The 25,416-nt window shown below is 40.2% G+C and overlaps 1 long non-coding RNA gene across 1 annotated transcript; it reads right to left on the reverse strand.

Annotated features, from left to right (window-relative positions):
- Nucleotides 1–279: 279 nt before the first annotated feature.
- Nucleotides 280–25,043, reverse strand: LOC140134088 (uncharacterized). Its single transcript, XR_011856078.1, has 3 exons — nt 24,967–25,043; nt 4,859–5,080; nt 280–626 (listed from the first exon to the last, which is right to left on the reverse strand). It is a non-coding gene; the product is annotated as an uncharacterized lncRNA (long non-coding RNA).
- Between the last annotated feature and the right edge of the window lie 373 nt (nt 25,044–25,416).

A 25,416-nucleotide genomic window follows, 5' to 3' on the forward strand; every position in this document is an offset into this window, starting at 1 on the left:
TATTATAAGATCAAAGTAACATATGGAATGTTTGATGTCGTTTGGGGGTTGAGTCTATCAGTTTCCTGTGCAGTAATGGGCCCAGTAAAGAACGGAATTAGTGTGCAAGTACTAAGAACTAACCCATTAATGTGTACCTTGTTGATCTTTCTCTCCCTTGCGTTTATGTTTTTTCCAGGGTTCCCATAGGAGTGCAAATTGGTGATGTGAACGTTGTTCCCAGCTAACTAGTTCTTCCATCCTGCAGATATTATCAACTTTTTCCTCCCATTCCCATTTTGTTGGAATCACTAATTTTGCTGCCTGTATTAGATTAGAGTAGTGAGGTTCTTTTTACTTGGCTTCCATGTTTCGTGGGGCAACCACAAAAGGACAGATTAAGGTGTAAGTACTATTCTTTTCTCAGAATTTGGGCAATTTTGTTTCCTATATCTTTCCAGAAGGGGCGTATTAGAGGGCATTCCCACACGATATGGCCCAGAGTTCCTGTCTCTGTCTTACGCCAACAAATGTCTTTGTTTGCTAGTTTTTTCTGTTTCAATGTGGCAGGTGTGTTGTACCATCTTGTTACTGTTTTGTAGGTGTTTTCTTGTATTCTTACACATCTGGAGAAGCCATGCGAATTCCTGTGGATAGTTTTGATTTGGTTATCTGATAAGTTTATATTGAGATCATTTTCCCAACTCGTGATGTATGCAGGTTTGGTAATAGTGTTTCTATTTAGGATAAAGTTATACATAATTGAGATTGCTCCTTTCGGGATATATTCCTTCTTTAACCAGGATTCTAGCCAGGAGGTATCTTTTAATATTGGATGTTTTTGAGAAGGGATTCATGTGTTGACTTTACTATTTCATTCAATTCCTCTAATGGTTTGGAATGAAATTGTTTAAGGGTGGTCTGAGATAGTGAGCCCCACATTTTAGAGTCTGCCTCATATTTAGGATTGTACAGAAAAAGTATCAGATTGCTGGGCATTAAAGGGGAGGGAGTATTCAGGAGACTTTTTTGGAAACTTAAGGAGTGTAATGAGTTGATAGTTCCTGCAGTTATTGGATTAGTGCAAATTGTGGTTGTTTTAATGTTCCATAATTTTGCTAAATGTTTCGGATCAGTTGTGACTAATTCTATTTCCGTACTTAGATTTGAGAATTTGGGATTATGTAGTTGTGTCCATCTTTTAAGGTGAACTGCCCTCATGTAAATTTCTTGCAGATTAGTCTATCATGTGCTACTCTCGCTTTCTTGCCTCTCCATAGGAATTTGGAGAAGATACTTTTGAGCTTGGAGTAGAATATCCCCGGTAGTACTATTGGTATCTTTTGAAATAAATATAGAAGTTTCGGCATCATGAAAGCTTTGAGCAGGTTTTTTCTCCCCATCCATGAGACGAATGGGAGTGCATATGATTCTAGAGTGGATTTCATCTGGCTCAGCAGTGGTGAGTAGTTCTCCTTATAGAGAGCTGATAGATTTTTAGGTAAATGGACCCCTAAGTTAGTAAGCCGTGATGGTTGCCAGTGGAATGGTGTGGAGTTTTGGAGCTTTTCAACTAATGTGCTAGGAGTAGAGATGTTGAGCGCCTCTGATTTTTCAAAATTAATTTTAAAGTTAGAGATGCTACCAAATTCCTGAAAAACTTTCATAGTCTCTGGGATTGATTGGGCCGGTTCTGTAAGCATTAATAATAGGTCGTCAGCAAATGCTGCGTTTAAATGAGTGAGTTTCCCTATTTTAAGACCCTAAATGAGAGGGTTTTCCCTAATTGCTTGTAGCAGGGTTTCCATCACTATTATAAAAAGTGTTGGTGAAAGTGGGCATCCCTGCCTGGTCCCATTCCTAATCTGGAATGACCTTGACAGGGCCCCGTTGACTTTTACACTGGCTGAGGGATTTAATTATAAAGACCTGTATAAACGATTGTGGGACTTTGAACTTCTTAAGTGCTGCTATCATGAATTGCCATGAGACCCTATCGAATGCCTTCTCGGCATCAGTGCCGAGAAGGATTAGAGGGATTTTCTTTGTGGTGGCATGGTGTATTGCATGGATAACTCTAGTGGAGTTATGATTGCCTTCCCTACCAGGGACGAATCCGGTTTGTTCCTTATTAATTATTTCCGGCAGGTACGGGCTTATCCTCTGGGAAAGGAGCTTAGCCCGTATCTTAATGTCGGAATTTAGGAGAGATATAGGTCTATAACTCCCACAATTTTCCGGATTGTTCCCGGGTTTGGGTAGAACAGAGATTGTTGCTGATAGTGCGTGTTTAGGTAGCTGGACCCCTTCTAGCATCGCATTACAAAATTCCGTTAGGTGAGGTTGTAAAACTTTTGAAAATTTTTTATAGTAGCCCGGGGGAAAACCGTCAGGTCCAGGGCTCTTTTTAAGAGGCAGCGAGGATATTATCCTCCCTACTTCCTCCTTGGTTACCGGTTTAATCATTTCTACCTGTGCCACATTGTTGAGGGATGGGAGTTTCAGCCTATCCAAAAAATTATCTATGCGAAGTTGTCTATCTGGGATTGTTGCTTGTTGTCCCTCATCTAAATTATATAGATCCTGATAGAATTCCCGAAATGCTTCCGCTATATATTATTTGTTTTAGAGCATTTCTTGCCTTGTCGAGACACAATTGTGTCAACAAAGGCCTGTTCTCTTTCCTTTTTAATAAGGTGAGACATTAATTTGTTCCCTTTGTCGCCATGTGAATATTGAGTGAACTTGGCGTATTGATATCGCTTAGCAGTTCGTGAATTAAGCAGGTCTAATAATTCTGTTTGGAGGGTTTGTAATTTTTTCATTTTATCTCTAATATTGGATCTCTTCACTGCAGTCTCTATGGCAGAGATGCGCGACAGTAGGTCTTGCAACCTCCTCTCTCTTTGTATTTTATGCCAAGCTCCCATGGCCATTAATTCACCCCTGATTGTCACCTTGTGAGATTCCCATCTGACAGTCAGGGAGGTGTCTTTTGGGCTATTTTTATCAAAGTATGAATTGATCTTATTCTCTAGTCTTTCTATTTGTTTAGGATCATCTATGAGGTTCTCGTTGAGGCGCCATAGTGGTGATTTATTTGCCAGGTCAGATAGAGAGATGATAATTGAAACTGGAGCACGGTCAGAAATGGTTGCTGGATCTATTTCTGCAGATTTAATAATGTCCGGAGAACTAATGGGGGTAAAAATGTAATCCAAGCGTTGGAATGTTTTATGTACTGTGGAATAATGAGAGTAGTCTTTTCCCGCTGGATGCATTAACCGGTTAAGGACCGGGCCCTTTCCTGTTTTTTCATGTCCATTTTTCACTCCCCACCTTCAAAAATCTATAACTTTTTTATTTTTACACGTAAAGAGCTGTGTGACGGCTTGTTTTCTGCGTAACAAATTGCACTTCATAATGATGGTATTAAATATTCCATGCCATGTACTCGGAAGTGGGAAAAAAATTCCAAATGCAATGAAAATGGTGAAAAAACGCATTTGCGCCATTTTCTTGTGGGCTTGGATATTACGTCTTTCACTGAGTGCCCCAAATGACATGTCTACTTTATTCTTTGGGTCGGTACGATTAAGGCGATACCAAATTTGTATAGGTTTTATAATGTTTTCATACATTTACAAAAATTAAAACCTCCTGTACAAAAATTTTTTTTTTGATTTTGCCAACTTCTGGCGCTAATAACTTTTTTATACTTTGGTGTACGGAGCAGTGGGTGGGGTCATTTTTTGCGAAATTTGATAATATTTTCAATGATATCATTTTTAGGACTGTACGACCTTTTGATCACTTTTTATAGATTTTTTTAGATTTTTCAAAATGGCAAAAAAGTGCCATTTTCGACTTTGGGCGCTATTTTCCGTTACGGGGTTAAACGCATTGAAAAACCGTTATCATATTTTGATAGATCGGGCATTTTCGGACGCGTCGATACCTGATGTGTTTATGATTTTTACTGTTTATTTATATTTATGTCAGTTCTAGGGAAAGGGGGGTGATTTGAAATTTTAGGTTTTTTTATTATAATTTTTTTTTCAAACTTTTTTTTATTTTTATTTATACTATTTTTCAGACTCCCTAGGGTACTTTAACCCTAGGTTGTCTGATCGATCCTATCATATACTGCCATACTACAGTATGGCAGTATATGGGGATTTTCTTCATCATTCATTACAATGTGCTATCAGCACATTGTAATGAAGGGGTTAAAACGAAATAGCCTCGGGTCTTCGGAAGACCCGAGGCTACCATGGAGACGGATCGCCGCCCCCCGATGACGTCACGGGGAGCGGCGATCCCAGGTAAGATGGCGGCGCCCATGCGCCGCTATCTGTTTGAGGCTGCCGGCAGCTTTGACGGCAGCCCACGCTGTAAAAACACCAGCGATCGGTGCAGCCCGTGAGCCCTCTCCATGCAGCGCGCCGCGACCGCCGCCGTGAATACACGGCGGGCGGTCGCGAACCGGTTAATCTCCAAGTATCTAGCAGGCCTGTTTCATGTATAGTTTTCTGCATTATCCTTAACTTTTTTTGTGATTGCGAGGAGTTCCCTGTGGAGCAATCTATTAGAGGGTTCAAAGCTATGTTGATATCTCCCCCATAGATCTTATAACCCTCTGACATAGTTTCAATCTGTTTTAATGCATTTCTGAACCATTAAGATTGACCTGTGTTTGGGGCATACATGCAAACGAGTGTTACTGGCATATGACCAATCTTCCCCTTTACCAGAATTAGCCTTCCTTCTGTGTCCGTCCAAGTGAGGCTATGAGTAAATGGGACTGACCTTGAGATTAAAATACCTACCCCCCTCTTAGCTTTATGGAAAGTGTTGTAGAATCTCTGTGTGAACTTACTTTGAGAGAAAGGTAAAGTACTGTTGTTTCTCAGATGTGTCTCTTGGAGAAAGCAGATATCTGACTTATCTTTGTATAGCAATTGTAGAAGTTGTGATCTCTTAGTCTGCGAGTTTAAACCCCTCACGTTATAGGTGGTCACTTTGATGTTAGCCATTTATTGTCTTTGCATACCTGTAGATAGATCTTTGGAGGACTTTGGACTCACGGATTACTTGGACACTAGAACAATACAAAGCCAGAAATAAAAACAAATTAATAAAATACATTCAACTAGATTTGATCTCCCTTCTCACTACTAGGGTATCGCTCCTTCTATGAGTTACAGGTACACTGATGTTAATGTGTGCCTAATGGTGTGCTTTCGAAGGTTCTGAACTAGCTGTCACTTTACTAGTTGTGGGGAAACTGAAGGAAAGGGGCGTAGATAGTGAGTTGTGGTTCCTGACTGGAATTGACACAAGACAGCTACACCCAACTAGGTTTAAGTGTTAATCTTCCAACCACCTCACTCTCAGTGGGCGAGTGTATCAGTACTACTCTAAAGGGGGGTAGAGTAATAAGAGAATAACAAACAAGAAATAGAAATACAGAGAAACTTAGTTGACTTTCTTCTTCAGAGCCAATGTGGTGTTCTTATTGGTCCTGGATTCAAGATGAAATCTTCCTCTTCATTCTAGGTGACTTGGTTTTGCGGACTACTTCCCATTTTCCGACATTAGGTAGGGCTGGTAGATCCAGGTGCTGTTCCGTGACAGGCATCCAAGAGGGTATATCCAATGGAGCTATTTCCAATATGTCCCAAGCTTTGTTTAAATCTCCTCGAGTTCTGATGGTGCATCTTTTCCCATTTTTCATGAAGGAGATCCCGAATGGGTATAGCCATCTAAAGAGGTTTCCTTGTTCCCTCAGGAAGTCTGTTAATGGTCTCAAAACCTTTCTTTTGTAGAGGGTGGATGGTGCTAGATCTTGAAAGAAGGAAACAATCACAGAATTATGAACAATTACTCTATGGTCCTACTCACAAAAACCCAAAATTAAGCTCCCTCCTGAGAGATTACGTTTCTAGAGGTGCGATATCATGATCTACTGCCAAAAAATCACTACCCCTATATCCACAAAACCTGGATGATTCTTTTTACCAAAAATCCACAAATCAATCCGCCAGGACGCCCAATTGTCGATGGGGTAGGTTCAAACCAAACCACTATCCAAGTACTTTAATTAGATGCCGAGACCATTATTATCCAAAATCCCTTCTTACCTAAAGGACACTAACAATTTTTTTTAAGTTATGAGAAACAGCATGTGGAAGGCCAATATTTAACTTGCCACGATAGATGAAGAAATCCCTAAACCAGGGTCCTGCACACAATTGGGATCAAATCTATCAAAAGAGTGCTGACAATGGCAAAAAAGACCCCAATATTGTATCATTTGTATATGATATGCTCTTTGTACTATCCATAATGCTTTTAAATATGCAGATACATGGTTTAAACAGTTGGTAGCACAATGAAGGGTACAACGCACCTATGCAAATATTTTTCTGGATTACTTTGAAGATAAGTAAATATACACCAGAAAATAAATTTCTTAAATATATCCAAATGTACCAACACTATGTGGATGATATTTTTATGGCATGGTTAGACACCCAAGGTGACTTTATTGAATGCTTGTCTTATCTCAATTAGAATACAATGAATATGTTTTTTACCCATAAAATGCACACAAAGAAAATAGAATGCTTAGGATGAAGAGGTTCGGATCGAGGACAGCAGCATAATAACAACTATGTACTGAAAACTGACATCCACAAACTCATTTCTACACTTCTCAAACTACATCCATCTTAGACGTATTAACAATCAAGCCAATTTATTTCTAACCCAAGCTGAAGAACTGACAAAGCGGCTACAAAAAACATGTTATTCTTTATTCCTCTTAAAGAAAGCTAAGCAGACAGCATTAAAAGTACACCTGAACAGCTTTTGAATAAGTCATTAGATAAAATAGAGAGGGCAGAAAAATTCATTTTTTTCCTTGGATTTTACCACAATGGCCTCTAAAATCAAAGGTGCCATAAAAAAAAAATTGCTACATGGTGGAATACAATCCTCAACCGAAAACTAGCGCAGAAAGTGGACCCTTAGTGACCTTCTAGAGAAGCAAAACGATAATTAATCATTTAGTGCATAGTAGACTTCCCAGAACGCCTAATGAAAGTAACTGGTTAAGAAAATGTGTCCCCAAAGGGAAACATAGATGTGGAAGTTGTAACCATTGTTCCCGGATGATAAGAGGGAAAATAGTAAGAATTGGAGGTATAAAACCAAGAATCAAACAATACATAAGCTGTAGATCATGCTTTGTTGTATATGTAATTTTTTACCCATGTGGGCACTTTTTGTATAGGCAAAGCAATAAATTAAATTAACTTACCGTATATTCCGGCGTATAAGACAACTTTTGAAGACAGAAAAATCTTCTGTCTTGTCTGGGGTCGTCATATACGCCGGTCGGGTCGAGCTGCATATTGCAGCAAAGGCTTACCGGTAACACCCGCGATCGGTGCCGGCAGCCTCAAAAAGATAGCGGCGCATGGGCGCCGCCATCTTGCCTGGGATCGCTGACGTCATCAGGGGTGGCGATCCGTCTCCATGGTAGCCTCGGGTCTTCCGATGACCCGAGGCTATTTCATTTTAACCCCTTCATTACAATGTGCTGATAGCACATTGTAATGAATGAGGAGGAAAATCCCCATATACTGCCATACTGTAGTATGGCAGTATATGATAGGATTGATCAGACAACCTAGGGTTAAAGTACCCTATGGAATCTGAAAAATAGTATAAATAAAAATTAAAAAAAGTTAAAAAAAAAAAATTATAATAAAAAAACCTAAAATTTAAAATCACCCACCTTTCCCTAGAACTGACATAAATATAAATAAACAGTAAAAATCATAAACACATCAGGTATCGACGCATCCGAAAATGCCCGATCTATCAAAATATGATAACGGTTTTTCAATGCGTTTAACCCTGTAACGGAAAATAGCGCCCAAAAAATATAAAAAAATCTAGAAAAAGGGATCAAAAGGTTGCACAGTCCTAAAAATCATATCATTGAAAATATTATCAAATTTCGCAAAAAATGACACCACCCACAACTCCGTACACCAAAGTATAAAAAGTTATTAGCGCCAGAAGTTGGCAAAATCAAAAAATAATTTTTGTACAGGAGGTTTTCTTTTTTGTAAATGTATGAAAACATTATAAAACCTATACAAATTTGGTATCCCCTTAATCATACCGACCCAAAGAATAAAGTAGACATGTCATTGGGGACGCTCAGTGAAAGACGTAATATGCAAGCCCACAAGAAAATGGCACAAATGCGTTTTTTCACCATTTTCATTACATTTGGAATTTTTTTCCAGCTTCTGAGTACATGGCTTGGAATATTTAATAAAATAAAAATTTAAGGTACAGTATGGTAACATTTACAGTAAAATGGACGATGGTAATGTTGTTGTATGCCTTATGTTTATGAGCGACAGTTTTCCTGCTATATACCTGCAAAGGACCATGTTAAATTCAAATCTGTTTTTTTTTTTTTTTACCGGTGTTTTGTATGCGTTGGAAAAGGGGTAGTCTTATACGGCGAATATATCTTAAACTCTATATTTTAAACAGGAAAGTAGGGGGGGTCGTCTTATACACCAGGTCGTCTTATACGCCGGAATATACGGTAAATAAATGTATAAGATATAGAACTAATTTATTTTTTGTCCAGAGCAAAACAGATGATAGCGGCACCACCATATAGTTTCATAGTTTATACGGTTGAAAAAAGACACTTGTCCATCAAGTTCAACCAAGGAAGGGTAGGGATTGGATGAGGAAGGGATTTAAGTGTTTAACACTTAAAGAGATGTAAAGTTCGCTGGAGGGTTTCTTGGAGATGTTACGTCAAATCAGGATTGTTGTGGTGCACAAGTCACAAGATACAGTAGTTAGTCCATACGAAAAATACAAGCAGAATGAAAAGGATGGCACTCAACCATGTCCTGTGGAAATCCAATTCCTCTTTGTCCCATATGTGAGTATTGGTGTTTGTACCAAAACAAAGTAGGGAGGGAGTGAAGCATGATGCTCAAAGGAAGGCTACGGCCATTTTGCGCTGTTTGCGCTTCTTCCGGCCTCCGTGCGTAGTGCTTAGTCACAGAGCATATGGCATTGAAAGATACTATATAACATAACTTTATTTTCTATAAAACCTATTTTGCATACAAAAACTCTTTGACAGTGTACGTACTATGCTCTGTGGGGACTGGTGAAGTGCTAAAAATGGGTCTCCTGGGGACAGGTTCCCTTTAACCCACAAAGTTAAACAATTAAATGTAACAATTATTTTAATGTAAAATTTGCCAACAATTTCTTTTCATAATGTAAGTCTGAATAAATGTGGTTAATTATTTGAACTATCTTTGTGGATGTTTTTTATTTTTCATAAATTGGCTGGTCTACTGTGAATTTCTATAATATTAGCCATGTTCAAAGCACACCAGTACTAATTGCATGAAATGTGTAGATTTATTGCCGTTACAGATTATTTTCCATCTGTACAGAGGTTCCGTTGGGACCTTGTTTTATAGCATCTTTTGCTTATTAACCCATGTGAGCTGGACTGTGTAAATTGCATCTGTTCATTACCATTTTTCTACATATTTACAATTGTTCTTTTTTTCCAGGCAATTAATTTAATTTGACAACATTTTATTCGATATTAACTATGTACAAAAGACAACTTTCTGTCAATTTGTAACAGATTTCTGCAGAATTTTTTTGGCAGTAATAGTATGAAGATTATCATTTACTGAATTACAAATAATTCAGAAATACAATTACAGCAATACATTCAAATAAAAATGTACTAATGCACCATCCAGTGGAAAAATAAAAAAGCAGTGGAGCAAATACTTCACTTCCTCCCTCATGTCCTCCCACTACTGTCTATTGCACATTATAATGTAACAATAATGGGAAGTACTAAAATGAAAAGGATAAGTTTTGTCAGGCAAAACCAGCAAAAATTGATTTCCTGTAACAAACATGAATATGTTGCAAAATGCGTATGATGATTTATGTAACTGCATATGCTGTCAATTACATGTAGCCCAGGTATACTGGTGTTTATCAAATGAATAAAGCAACATGATACTGTATATACTCAAGTATAAGCCAACACAAGTAAAAGCCAAGGTACCTAATTTTACCAAAAAAATGGGAAAGCATATTGACTCGAGTATAAGCCTAGGGAGGGAAATACAGCCACTACTCTCTAATAAAATGTGAGGTAATCTCCCCTCATCAATAAAATATACAGTAATTTACCCTTATCAAAAACAATGTCCATTGGTTTCCCCTCATCAATAAAATGTCCACAGCAGAGTGCCCCCTTAGTGTAATGTCCACAGCAGAGTGCCCCCTTAGTGTAATGTCCACAGCAGAGTGTCCCCTTAGTGTAATGTCCACAGCAGAGTGTCCCCTTAGTGTAATGTCCACAGCAGAGTGCCCCCTTAGTGTAATGTCAACAGCAGAGTGCCCCCTTAGTGTAATGTCCACAGCAGAGTGCCCCCTTAGTGTAATGTCCACAGCAGAGTGCCCCCTTAGTGTAATGTCCACAGCAGAGTGTCCCCTTTGTGTAATGTCCACAGCAGAGTGCCCCTTAGTGTAATGTCCACAGCAGAGTGCCCCCTTAGTGTAATGTCCACAGCAGAGTGCCCCCTTAGTGTAATGTCCACAGCAGAGTGCCCCCTTAGTGTAATGTCCACAGCAGAGTGCCCCCTTAGTGTAATGTCCACAGCAGAGTGCCCCCTTAGTGTAATGTCCACAGCAGAGTGCCCCCTTAGTGTAATGTCCACAGCAGAGTGCCCCCTTAGTGTAATGTCCACAGCAGAGTGCCCCCTTAGTGTAATGTCCACAGCAGAGTGCCCCCTTAGTGTAATGTCCACAGCAGAGTGCCCCCTTAGTGTAATGTTCACAGCAGAGTGCCCCCTTAGTGTAATGTCCACAGCAGAGTGCCCCCTTAGTGTAATGTCCACAATAGAGTGCCCCCTTAGTGCAATGTCCACCGCAGAGTGCCCCCCTTAGTGTAATGTCCACCGGAGAGTGCCCCCCTTAGTGTAATGTCCACAGCAGAGGGCCCTATAAAAAAAATAAAGTTATTCCCACCCTCTGGTGATGTCACATGATGTCCTCTTCTCCCCGCACCAGCTTCTTGGGTTCCTGACCGGGCCACAGATACAAATCTATGCGATCTGCGGCACAGAATTATGATATCAGTTGAAGGTGACACTTCTGCATTTGAGTTTCCCTGCTAGCAGATAGTCTAGACGTGCATCTGCCGGCCCGGAGCCTGAGTAGGCGGTGCTGGGAGAAGAGGATGCCAGTGGAACCCAAAGACGTGCTGTAAGGTAAAGAGGTACTAACTTTATTTTTTTATATACTCAAGTATATATGGTATTTCAAAATCAGAATGATGGCCCACATTTAGTAAAAACAGTGAAGTCTTTACTATGTGCAATTTTCCTGTGTAGTATGCAGAGGGCGTTACATTCCAGGTTTCTGGCGCACGCTCTTCACGAATCTGATGCACTGCCCGACAGAGTGCACAAACTTTTTTTCACTGTAGCTTTAACATAGAACATGTGACACAATTATGTCAGACTCTGCATGATAAATCTTGCACGTAGACCGACTGAGCACCGCAACGTCCCCTTCAATGCAGAAATTTGTGTCGCATGAAGAGTAGTGCAGCCACAACACACAACGGTTACCTGCAACACAAATGTGGTGCAGACAATTTTTGAATACATGTGCAAGCAGTTTGCATCTAAAAGAACATGTAAAGTCTGACAGAAACCATCGCAAGCAAATTAGAAAATGTGCCAAAGTGTCCTTTTTCAGGTCAAATAACCTTCATATATATAATTTAGCATTATTTATTAACATAGTGAATAGAAATAATAATAATATTCTGTAGCATTTTACAAATCATAGGGGACATATACCAATTAAATACTGCATTACAGAGTACAAACAGTCATATGAAACAGTAGGAATGAGGGCCCTGAGGGGTATAAGAGCTTTTATAAGGGTCAGTTTAAAATAATTTAATAAATAAAAATGCTGCTGCTTGAACCAGCCATCAGCCGTCATCTTATATACAACATCCAAAGTTGACGGCACTGCAGAGAAGCCTGGAACATGGTATCAATCTGGTGTTTGCCAGATAACAGATGAGAAGATGACATTGGAGTTTCAAGCAGTTATTGAGTGTGATAGGTTTGCTTAAAGAGATTAGTTTTAAGAGCATGTTTGAAACTTTGGAAGTTGCGTATTTGTCTGATAGTCTGGGAAAGTGCATTCCAGAGAAATAGTGCAGCTCGGGAAAAGTCCTGGAGACGTGCTGAGAGGTTTGAATTAAGGTAGAGATTAGATCAAAGAGCCTGAGTTAGGCATTAGACTGAAAACAGAAAAGATAGGTAGGGAGGTGCAGCATTAGGCAGACCTTCGTGGATGAACGTTATTATTTTAAACTGTACATGGAAGGAGACGGGCAACCACTGCAACAAATTGGAGGCATCCGTATAGCATTTGGTCTGAAAGACAAACCAAGCCTGGCTGCTTCATTAAGAATAGATTGGAAAGGGTTCATTGAGTGGAAGACCAATTAGTAGGGAGTTACAGTAGTCTAGTCGAAAGTAAATCAGATCAACAATTAGAAATATTTCCAGAATCTACCCATTTGTTACAATCGAAACCTCCATAATGCTGAGACACATGCGGCAAGAGCGAGCAGGAGATTGAAAATGCAGTGTAAAGGAGAGTTTGGAGTCCAACACAACCCCGAGACAGCGGGCCTGCTGCCTCAGGATTATTGTGATTCAACAGACTAAAATGGAGAGGTTAGGATTGGGTCCGTTAGTGTATGGTGGAAGGACAAGAAGTTCAGTCTTAAAAAGATTTAAGTTTCAAGAAGAGAAAGGACATGATCTTATAGATGGTAGAGGGACAATCACTAGTGTTCTGCAGTAAGGGGGTGTGAAGTTTAGTGCAGAAGTACATAGCTGGGTAATATCAGATAGCTGTTCAGTTATCAGTATATTTATTAGAGAAGATTTGCATATTTTATGCAGTAAACTATAGCCTTAAGTAAAAATACATTTTTTATTTCATTTTAACTAATGAGATTATTCTGATGACTGGTTGTGTATCAGTATCTTGATGGATGTGCTAAATGTGCTTACTAACAGATTCCCTGGAGTGTTGATAGAAGTTAAAATGTGACTGGCAGTCTGAAAGTAAAAGACCCATGCAGTTAGTACAAAGCTTGATATTTAGAAGTTTAGCAGAGCTTTGATTAAAGCATGACATTGAAAGCCAATAGCCGGCGGTACTATAAAGAGAACTATTATTTTATTAATTATGTATTTTTATGTTTCCAATAATTTGCATTTATATCGCAAAATCATAATATGGACAATGCTCTTTGAACTACAAAAATCTACTAAACAATTCAAAATTATTATCTAGTTAATTCTCAAACTAATTCTCAAGAGAGAACAGCATAACATTGTATCATAAACTTAATAGAATGTGAACATCAATATTGTATGGCCTTTAAGCTATGATATTGATTTTCTTTTCATGGTTTAACACTGAGGTATATATATATATATTTCTAAGCATTATCTTAAGGTCAATAGAGTTTGGATTTTTTCATTATATTGAAGAATATCTGCCCACTGCAGGCACTTTTTAAATCAGAATAGTGTGTTCATGATTAATTGATATCACAATTTGTAATAGAAAACCTGCATTATCTAATGAAAGCAAATAAATAGTGGAAAATTGAACTTCATAATCTGGAGGTTTCCCAAAAGTGTTTATCACTGCCCTGAATACAGTTTAAAGAATGTTGCAAGGACGAATCACTAAGTTGGAAAAGTTATGTTTAACTCCTTAAGGACGCAGCCATTTTACAGCTTAAGGCTCAGTCCCATTTTTTGGATTCTGACCTGCGTCTCTTTATATGGTTATAACTTTTGAACACTTTTACTTATCAAAGCGATTCCGAGATTGTTTTTTCCCCACATGTTGTACTTCATTTTAGTGGTAAATTTTGGCTGATAAGTTTTGCGTTTATTTACAAAAAAAGGAAAAAAATGATGAATTTTTAGAAAAATTAGCCATTTTCGAAATTCAAAATCACCGCGTTTTCAGGCAGATCGATTTACCACCTAAATAACTTGCCAAATAACATTTCCCATTTGTCTACTTTACATTTTCATAATTTTTGAAATGTTTGGATAATTTATTTTGACGTCATGCGGCCTACAAATCGAATAGCGATTTTCCGTATTTTCAGAATTGACTATTTTGGGGATAAATACTGTTTGAAATTAAATTTTACATATTTAGCATAAAAAACCCCCTATATAACCAACCCATTTTCAAATCTGCACCCCACAAACTATCAGAAACAGCATTTACAAAGATTGTTAACCCCTTAAGATCTTCATAGTAATTGAATCAAAATGGCGGTGAAATTTAGAATGGTCAAATTTTGTCGGTTATACGTTCATTTAGCCCTAAAATTTACACATTTCCAAAAGATAAAAAGAGAAAACCCACCATAAAATTTATTCTACAATTTCTCCTGAGTGCAGCAACCCCCCACATGTGGACATTACTTGTGTTATGGGGGCACAGCGAGGCGCAGAAGGGAAGGAGCACCCTGCAGCTGCCAGGATTTTAGTTTTCTCGTTGCCCCCTTTTCAAGGCTATAAAATTTTCGCTTTTCCGTTATTTGGGCCATGTGATGGCATTTTTTTTTACGCGATGAGATGCTTTTTCCAGTGTTACCATTTTGGGGTTGGTATCATGAGTAGAAAAGCATCAATTCTGTACTGGATTTTTTACTTTTTTTTTTCGTGTTCACTGTATATCCTAATAATCCTGTTATCTTTATTCTATGGGTCGATACGATTACGGGGATACCAGACATGAATATTTTTTCTTATGTTTTACTAAATTTGCCAAATAAAACCCTAATGTGGGGAAAAATCTATCATTTTTGCATCGCGGTCTTCCAAGTGGCATAACATTGTTAGGTTTTTGGCTACAGAGCTGGTCGATGGCTTGTTTTTTGCGGGACATGTTTTTTGGAGTACATATGTTTTGTTGATCACTTTTTATTGCATTTTTAGTGGGATATAATAGGTAAAAATCATAATTTTGGGTGGGTTTTTTAATGTTTTTTTTTACGGCGTTCATCATATGGGTTCAATAGTTATTTAGTTTTATTCTATGGATTGTTATGGACGCGGTGATACTATATATGTGGGGTTTGTGTTATGATTTAGACTTTTTTGAGCGTTATATGTCTCTTTATATGTTTTGGGGCTTATGGGCATTTTTAGTGATTTATAAAGTTATTTTTTATTGAAAAACATTTTTTTTTTACATTTTTTACTTGATCCACCATGGGATATGGGAATGCTTGTTCATTATAATACTCTGCAATACTCATGTATTGCAGGGTATTAGCAGTGCCAGCCTATGCAGATGCATAGGCTGACACTTTGCCTTTAAGATGACGTCACAGACTCCATCTTAAAGGCACCGCCTTCAGGCTTTTCTGGGGTCCCACTCGGAACCCCAGAGGTGCCAAAACAGCGATCAGCCCCCCGAAAACAGCGCGGGGGGGGGGGGCGATCGTGGGGTAAAGACCCCCAGAAAACATGTTAAATGCAGCGGTCGCGTTGACCGTGGCATTTAACGGGTTAAACGCCCGCGATCGGAGCCCGTTTCCGACCGCGGGTGTTAGCCGGGGATGTCAACGGTAGATTACCGTTGAAATCCCGCGGCTAACGATGCCGGTTCGGCTGCTATGCAGCGCTGAATCGGCATCGTCTCTGCGCAGTAGCTGTACTGCGCTGAGCGCTATTTGCGGGACTCAGCGCAGTACAGCTACGGCGCAGAGCGCTAAGGGGTTAATAAAGAAAAGTTTATGGTGTACTTCTTTTAGGTGTTTAGTTATTCTTACTAATTACTGTCAACACAAATTTATGAAGGAATTTTTTGTGTGGAAATATTTTCATAAAAAATGTTCAGTAAAACTTTAAAATAGAATTTCATCATAATATTCTAAAATTCATAATTTCATTTAATTTTTCTTTTAACCCCTTAAAGAGAACCCTTAAAGAGAACCCGTCATGCAAAATAACCCCCTATAATCTAAATATATTTTCATAAACTGCCATTAGAGAGCATTGCTTATATCCCTTCATTGTCCCTCCACATGCCTGTAAACTTAAGCAATGAGGTCCTAAAGCTGTATGCAAATGACCTCTAAAATGTCCAATGAGTCATTAGCATATTCAAGCTGTCCAGCTTATTCATGAGTGGGAGGCACAGCCACACCTCCAGTGCTTGACTGACAGCTGCTCCATGTAATGGCTGCTCCATGTGCTTGCTTGTGGCCACGCCCCCTGCTGCCTGTATGTGAAAGATACAACAGCTCCAGGCAGCCATGTTATAGCAGAACATGTCAGGTACTTGTGTAGCTGATGTCTGTGTCTCACACATGTGTATTAGGAGGATGCAGCATGTCAGCAGATGCAGCACAGACACTGCAATGCTTTACTATACATTACACACAGACATGAGCAGGAGGAGGAGAGGGGAGGGGTAACAGGAGTGACATCACTGCCTCTGACCTGCCTCATTTACATAATAAAAAAGGTGATTTTACAATGATTAATGTATAAATTGACTAGATAAAGGCTGGGATGGATCCTTGTGAGCTGTTCCAACGGGTAGTAGTGACAGGACAAGTGGCCCAGACCTGATGACAGGTTATAGCTTAAGGCTCAGCCCCATTTTTTGGATTCTGACATGCGTCGCTTTATATAGTGATTACTTTTGAACAATGTTACTTATCAAAGCGGTAAATGTTGGCTGATAAGTTTTGCGTTTATTTACAAAAAAAAAAAAAGAAAGAAAAAATGCTGAATTTCTTTGAAAAATTTATCATTTTCAAAATTCTAAATCTATTACAGCTGACACCACACATTAACATCCACGATCGGAGCGATTGTTGTAAAGGTTGTCCCCCTATGGATTGGATCCCCCGTGCCGGGGGATCCTCTTATGGGCACACCATCCGGGTCAGACTGTAAACTGTCTGCACATGCGTCTGCATGCTCAGATAATTTATACTGCTCTACAATGAATTAGTATTGTAGAGCAGTGTATTGGACTTGAACCAGCAATCAGAGCATCACTGGTTCAAGTTCAAGTTTGTAGAAGTAAAAAAAAATTTAAAAACACTAAACATTAGAATAAATGAAAAATAAATAAAAATATAAGCCCCTAAAATGTCACTTTCCCATAAAAACACTTAATAAAGTATAAAAACACAAACACACAAAACCCCCACATATTTGGTATTGCTGCATCCGTAACAATCGGTATAATAAAACAGAATCCTTACCGGACCTGCACGGTAAACTCTGGGAAAAAAACCTGCAAAAAAAGTTCTGAAAAAAGATCATTTTTAATTAATACCACTGTAAAATAAGACCCCTTCTCGCAAAAAATAAGCCCTTAACCAGATTTGTTAGCCGAAAAAATAAAAAAGTTATGCATATGAAAATATGGTGATGCTAAAAGTTTTCTCCAAATTTGTTTTTTATTCAGTAAAATTGAATAAAATACAAAAAAAACCCAGATATTTGGTATCGCTGCATCCATGAAAATCTGCATAATAAAACAGAATAGTTATTGGACCCACACAGTGAACTCCATAAATCAGAACTCCAAAAGAAAAGATATTTAATTAATACCCTTTAAAAAATGTTCTGTGCTATGACTATCTGCATCAAAAGTAGAGAATTTAGAACTTTGAAAATAATGATTTTTCCAAATCATCCAAATTTTCATATCATCCAAATTTTCAAACTAATTTTAAGTACAATGTGTCACGAGAAAACAATCTCAAAATCCCCTGGATTTCAAAGCGTTCCAAAGCTATAAGCACTTATAGTGACACAGGGCAGATTTGAAAAATGGGGCCATGTCCTAGAGGCCAAAATAGGCTCAAAGGGGTTAAACAGATACATTAATAACAAACATGTTTATCACAGTTCGTGGGGGATGAACCGTCTGAGAGTCTATTTAGGAAGAGTCTGTGGACCCTCTGGAGCACCGTGGGGGTTGGTATGAGACCCGCGGTGGCAGCCAAGACAACCTGAGAAGACAGCAGGAATGCAGAGGAACACTGGTAATGCTGGTATGAAGTGAAGACACCGCTGGGCTGGAACCCTGGAAGGCACAGCAGAAGAACAGGATGGTAGTAGGTCACCACTGGGCTGGAACCCTGGATGGCACAGCAGGAGCACAGTTATATGGGAACAGATACGGACCACCGGACACGGACCACCGAACACGGACTACAGGAATGGGACTTTGGGAACACACGGGTGACTTTCACTTCAGTGAGAAGACTTGAAGATCCGGCAAGGAGTGAAGGGAGCCGCCGGGTTATAGAGGAAACCTGCAAGTGACCAGCACCAATGGGAAGGATGCTGGCCCTTTAAGTTCTGAGAAGTCAGCGCGCGCGTGCCCTATCAGCGGGGGTGCACGGCGAGGAAGGTAGGAGGCTTGAGGCCTGTACGCCGGGACCCAGAGCACAGCCCCGATGAGGTGCTTGGACCAGACAGGGAACAAGCTGAGGTTACCCTGGAGACGTATGTAGAGTCATTTGGCTGCTAGATGGATAACTTGCAATTAGTCTTCAACAAGCAGTACGGACAGAGTTTGAAATGGATCTTGGAAGGCCGTAGCAGCACTGGGAAGCTGCGGAGGCAGGGTTGGCTCTTGGGAAGCCAGAGACTGGCGTGGCTCTTGGAAAGCCGGAGCAGCGTTGGGAGGTAGCAGAGGCAGGAGCAGTTCTTAGAAGGCTGGAACAGCTTTGGGAAGCTACGGAGGCTGGAGCGGCTCTTGGACAGCCGGAGGCTCAGGAATAGCTTCTGAGAAATCTGAAGACTCTGGGGTCTGGGGATCACCACTATCCCACAGAGGAGCAGACCAGGCCAGGGCCTCTCCCGAGAGCAGGGAGAAGTAAAATGCCAGCTTGGAGCATTCGGTGATGGTCTGGAAAGACTTTAGTTTAATGTTCCACGAGCACTGGGAAACAAAGCTCCAGCAAAAATTGGGGTTGCTATCAAATTTGTTAGGCATCAAAACTTTGGGTCCATAGTCTACTGCCAGAACCCACGACGGGGTGACGGAAGCAACAGGAGGAGGAGTTGCGGAAGCCTGTTGCTGGGAGGCAATCATCTATCGAAGGGTGACAGTGAGTTTGTTCAGGAGTTCTTTTTGGACAGTCTCAATCTCTTGAGACTGCTGGGCGATAGTACTTGGAAGGTCAATCAGTAGGCAATGTGGATCCTCAGCACAGTCCATGGCTTTAGCAGGATACAAGACCTTGGCAGAGTCCATGGCCAGATCTTACTATCACAGCATGTGAGGGGCGAACCGTCTCAGAGTCTCTTTGGGAAGAGTCTGTGGACCCTCTGGACCACAGCGAGGGGTGGTATGAGACCAGCGGTGGCAGACAAGGTAACTAATGCAGGAAACAGTCACAACCTGAGATGCGTAATTAGCCAAAAATAAATATATAGATACCAAGCAAGGTTGCCATACACAGTTTTGGGGGCCAACGTTGCTCTCACCTTGCAAATATCAATCTTATACCAGTTAGTCAAGTGAGATAACTAAAATTCATAACGTTTTATTGGATATGCATTAAAAACCAACATCTAAATAATATAAAAAATAACAGTAAACTCAATCAGTGCATCCATCCCGGATGGTCACAGTATCACTGGGATCAAACAATGTATACACCAAATACTCAGGTATAAAGTCTCTTGATCTCTTACAGACCCATAGATGTAGTAGAAAATATTTGTATCTTACCATACATGGTGGTGTCTGTACAGAGGTACCTTGTGGGTTCCTGGGTCGGGAGTATAAGTCCTCTCCTCGGGAGGAATGGATGCGAGTAGAAAGCAAAGGTGCCTGTACACCTCCCTATGGTCCCGTAGTTGTCTCCCGCCCTTACAAGGGCAGTACCATTAAGACTTGCCCTATGAAAAATCAAAAATACCCCCGCATCCCCCCACCCTGATGGGTGTCTTCAGACATGGGATTCATCAGAGGGTCTACATCGGTAAAATGCGGACATTAAAAATTAGATACAGTGGACCCTGTTATGGGGTCACTAAGGGGTATCAAATGTGCAGAGTGACTAATATAGAGATAAGTACTCTGCAGTGGAGCCCAAGTGAAGTGGCCACACTCATGATCCCTAGCTGGTCTCTAGAGATAAGACCTTAATTATAGGGTAAAAATACCCTTGCTCCCCTAGTTCCTCATACTCACACACCAATCACATGCAGGGATTGCCGCCATCACACCTTGCATGCATCACCGGAAGTGGCGGGAGGCCCCGCCCCCTGACACGTTTCACCGGAAGTGCCAATAGACTCGTGCACTAACATGCGTCCCGGAAGTGGCTGTAGTCTCCACCCACTGACACGTGTCACCAGAAGTGCCGTTAAGCTCCGTCCACTGACGTGTGGTCAGCTGATCCAGTCACATGCATGGAGGAGTGTTTGTTATTCAAGGAGGGGCAAATAATTTACTGGTCGCTATACTGCCGCTGACACTGCTTGCTCTGGCATAGCAGCAATCAGCATGCTATGTACTGGCTAATAAGACAACAGGTAAAAGCAGGCTAACGCAAACACCACCAACAATGCGTATTAACCCTATATACACCCCACTCTGAGTATTTGGTGTGTACATTGTTTGATCTTAGTGATACTGTGACCATCCGGGATGGATGCACTGGATAATTTTACTGTTATTTGATATTATTTAGATGTTGGTTTTTAATGCATATCCAATAAAAAGTTATGAATTTTAGTTATCTCACTTGACTAGCTGGAATAAGATTGATATTTGCTAGGTGAGAGCAACGTTGGCCCCCAAAACTGTGTATGGCAACCTTGCTTGGTATCTATATATTTATTTTTGGCTAATTACGTATCTTGATTTTTTGCTATGGCTGGCTTTTTGACAACTGGAATTGACAGGCAGCAATGGTTACAAGAGGTTACTGAGGTTTTTTCAGATAAGGCATTCGTGCAGAAGAGATACACTCCAACATACCAGACAGCCTTTAGGGAGCTCACAAAGATTTATCAAGATCAATGTAATTTCTGGTGGGAAGTACAAAGTTTAGAAAATTGTATTAAACACAAGATCGTACTAAGGGGTTTAGGAATAACCCTGGGGGGCAGGTTTAAGAACCAAAGTGGGAACAGGAGGCAACAGCAAGCTCCCTACATTTTATGCAACTGTTAGTAGAGGAGGAGAGCCTAAATCTTGAGTCCCTGGAAAGGAGACTACAAGAACAGATTGAGACTGTCCGTGAATTTAATACTCAGGCTGATTTCTCAACGAAAGAAACACAATTACAAAATACACTGGAAAAATTCCAACATCACCTCAAAGAGCGTAAGCACAGCCAGTTCTCCTGAGACCTACAAGACTTCATATAGAATCAAGCCTACACTATTTTGAGTACTAGGCCAACAAGTAGAGAAACAGAGACAGACCTTTCATCTACAGAAGCGGAGACTTCAGACGTAGAGAGTACAAACAGGGCTCCAAAGGGAAGATGATCAAAACAAAGGGGAGGTGGAGGAGGCAGTGGAAGGGGAGATAATACCACCATAACCACCACCCCATCCTCGCAGTCCTCTTTTTTAGAGAACAATTATCCCCTTCAAAGCAAATACAACACACGGAAGGGTCCCCCCAAATCGTAAACTTGTGAAACAAAAACATCACCCTGTCAGAAAAGGTGGTCTTGGACAAAGGCCTGTCATTTGTACCAACCTCTGACTTTAACACCTTTGATTGTATCTCCTTTTTGCTAAACGCCTGTATTGGCATAAACATTTTAAAAGGTTGGAGAAGAAAGAAAGTCGTGAACTAGGGATCCTCCATAACATGCCTAAGGATGTAAGATTGCTTTTTCACCTAGAGGATATGTCAATGCTGGAGTGTAAGGGCCCATTCACTGACCTAAAGAAGGGTAGCATAAAGATGCCCCAAAAAGGAGAGGTGAACTACATAGATGTCTTTGTCAACCTAGTTACAAAAGACTTGGAGGGTCTGGGAGACAATAGAACTCCACATAATCTAGCAGCGTGTGAAATACATGCATTATGTAGACTTGAAACTGACAATAACACGGTGATTAAACCATAAAGGGGGGTTACATTGTACTAATGAATACCCCCAATATATGAGAATGTGCCTTGACTTGTTGGAAAATGTTACTTGTTATGATATTTTGACAAGTAACCCCACTGAAAAATTTTGTAAAGAACTAGACGGAATTCTGTCAGCGGCCAAAAATAAAGGGCTCATAAGTAAGGCAGAATATGAGTTCATGCTGCCTAAGTTTCCAACTACTGCCACATTCTATGCACTCCCTAAAGTGCATAAGGGTGCCAGCCCCCTAAAAGGATGTCCAATAGTGTCAGGGGTTGGTTTCCTATGCCAAAATGTGGGTATATATGTGGATATAATCCTAAAACCATTTGTTTTATCCCTTCCCTCATATATCAGAGACACCACAGACCTCCTTAAACATCTTGAGGGACTGACTATCGATGAGGGCATGCTTCTAGCAAGTATCGATGTGGAGGCACTGTACTCCTTTATACCCCGGGCTGGATTAAGGATGGTGGGGGCCCCTGGGCGCAAAATCTGGTGGAGGCCCCCGACTTAGACAATCATTTTAATTTTTATTAGACATAGATGTGCGTTTCTGGGATTCGTTTACAAACTCATACATAAATGCAACTCGCAGACACAGTGCAGAATGTGTTCACGCCCCGTACTTGCAGGAAAATAGAGAGCAAGCTCTTTTTCCCGTGGACAGCATGGTACATGGAACACGTTATTTAACACGAATATTTGGTCGCAAATTGTATGTCCGGATACACATCCCCATAACGTTCGTGTGAAAGGGGTCCAAAGATGCTGTCAAATGTTTGCGTTTTGAGAATATACTATTATTACAAGAATATAACTACTATAATACTGCCCCCTATGTACAAGAATATAACTACTATAATACTGCCCCCTATGTACAAGAATATAACTACTATAATACTGCCCCCTATGTACAAGAATATAACCACTATATTACTGTCCCGTATGTACAAGAATATAACTACTATAATACTGCCCATATGAACAAGAATATAACTACTATAATACTGCCCCCTATGTACAAGAATATAACTACCATAATACTGCCCCCTATGTACAAGAATATAACTACCATAATAATGCCCCCTATGTACAAGAATATAACTACCATAATACTGCCCCCTATGTACAAGAATATAACTACCATAATACTGCCCCCTATGTACAAGAAAATAACTACCATAATACTGCCCCCTATGTACAAGAATATAACTACCATAATACTGCCCCCTATGTACAAGAAAATAACTACCATAAAACTGCCCCCTATGTACAAGAATATAACTACCATAATACTGCCCCCTATGTACAAGAATATAACTACCATAATACTGCCCCCTATGTACAAGAATATAACTACCATAATACTGCCCCCTATGTACAAGAATATAACTACCATAATACTGCCCCCTATGTACAAGAATATAACTACTTTAATACTGCCCCCTATGTACAAGAATATAACTACTATAATACTGCCCCCTATGTACAAGAATATAACTACCATAATACTGCCCCCTATGTACAAGAATATAACTACCATAATACTGTCCCCTATGTAGAAGAATATAACTACTATAATACTGCCCCCTATGTACAAGAATATAACTACTATAATACTGCCCCCTATGTATAGGAATATAACTAATTTAATACTGTTCCCTATGTACAGGAATATAACTAATTTAATACTGCCCCCTATGTATAAGAATATAAATACTATAATACTACCCCATATGTACAAGAATATAACTACTATAATACTATCTCCTATGTACAGGAATATAACTACTATAATAGTGCCCCCTATGTACAAGAATATAACTACCATAATACTGTCCCCTATGTACAAGAATATAACTACTATAATACTGCCCCCTATGTACAAGAATATAACTACTATAATACTGCCCCCTATGTACAAGAATATAACTACTATAATACTGCCCCCTATGTATAGGAATATAACTACTATAATACTGTCCCCTATGTACAAGAATATAACTACCGTACTATAATACTGCCCCCTATGTACAAGAATATAACTACTATAATACTGCCCCCTATGTACAAGAATAATAAAACTACTATAATACAGCCCCCTATCTACAAGAATATAACTACTATAATAGTACCCCCTATGTACAAGAATATAACTACTATAATACTGCCCCCTATGTACAAGAATATAACTACTATAATACTGCCCCCTATGTACAAGAATATAACTACCGTACTATAATACTACTCCCTATGTACAAAAATATAACTACCGTACTATAATACTGCCCCCTATGTACAAGAATATAACTACTATAATACTGCCCCCTATGTACAAGAATATAACTACTATAATACTGCCCCCTATGTACAAGAATATAACTACTATAATACTGCCCCCTATGTACAAGAATATAACTACTATAATACTGCCCCCTTGCTGAGAGGTTGTGTGCAGTGTGAGCTCCTGAGGTCTCCTCATGTCTGGAGCTAGCCCAGGGCGGGGCCACCCTGGGTGGGGAAGTTCCCCATGCAAGGCCCAGGCTTCCAGGCCTTCTCTGGGAAATAATTCTCAGCCACCAAATCCCTTGGATGTAAATTCTAAAGTGACCAGTGCAGTGAGTTCTGTGCAGAGTGTCAGCAGTTCTGGTGTAGTCAGAGTTAGTACATTACCCTGTCCATGCTGCTTTTAAAGCTGCTGTCACCTCTGGCCTTCCCACACTGACGCTGTAAATCTTCATGGATTCTGCCATTCAGCCTGCAGCTGGGCCCGCTCATCGGAGCGCAGTACATAGTAAGTGCTCACACTCCTCCACGCTACACAGGTTGCACAATGACCTCACTAGCGCGACCTGTGTAGCTGACATACAGACCAGGCGCGGTGGATAGAATGGCCAGTCCTCCCCTGCTAGGACACGGGAGCGATGCTCTGCAGCCAGAGTACAGATACAGTCCCTCATAGCTGACTGTTCTATTACTGGAGCGGGCAGCCACAGGTGCAGGCAGGGGGCACATCACTGCCGCTGATTCGCACATGAGTGGAAGCGCTGCGATCGCAGCGCGTCTGTCACTCATGTGACAGTCAACTTCCTGAGCTGACAGGAAGCATCGGCGCCAATGTGC

Source organism: Engystomops pustulosus, chromosome 5, assembly GCF_040894005.1.
Source record: "Engystomops pustulosus chromosome 5, aEngPut4.maternal, whole genome shotgun sequence".
In the NCBI taxonomy this organism is placed as follows: domain Eukaryota; kingdom Metazoa; phylum Chordata; class Amphibia; order Anura; family Leptodactylidae; genus Engystomops; species Engystomops pustulosus.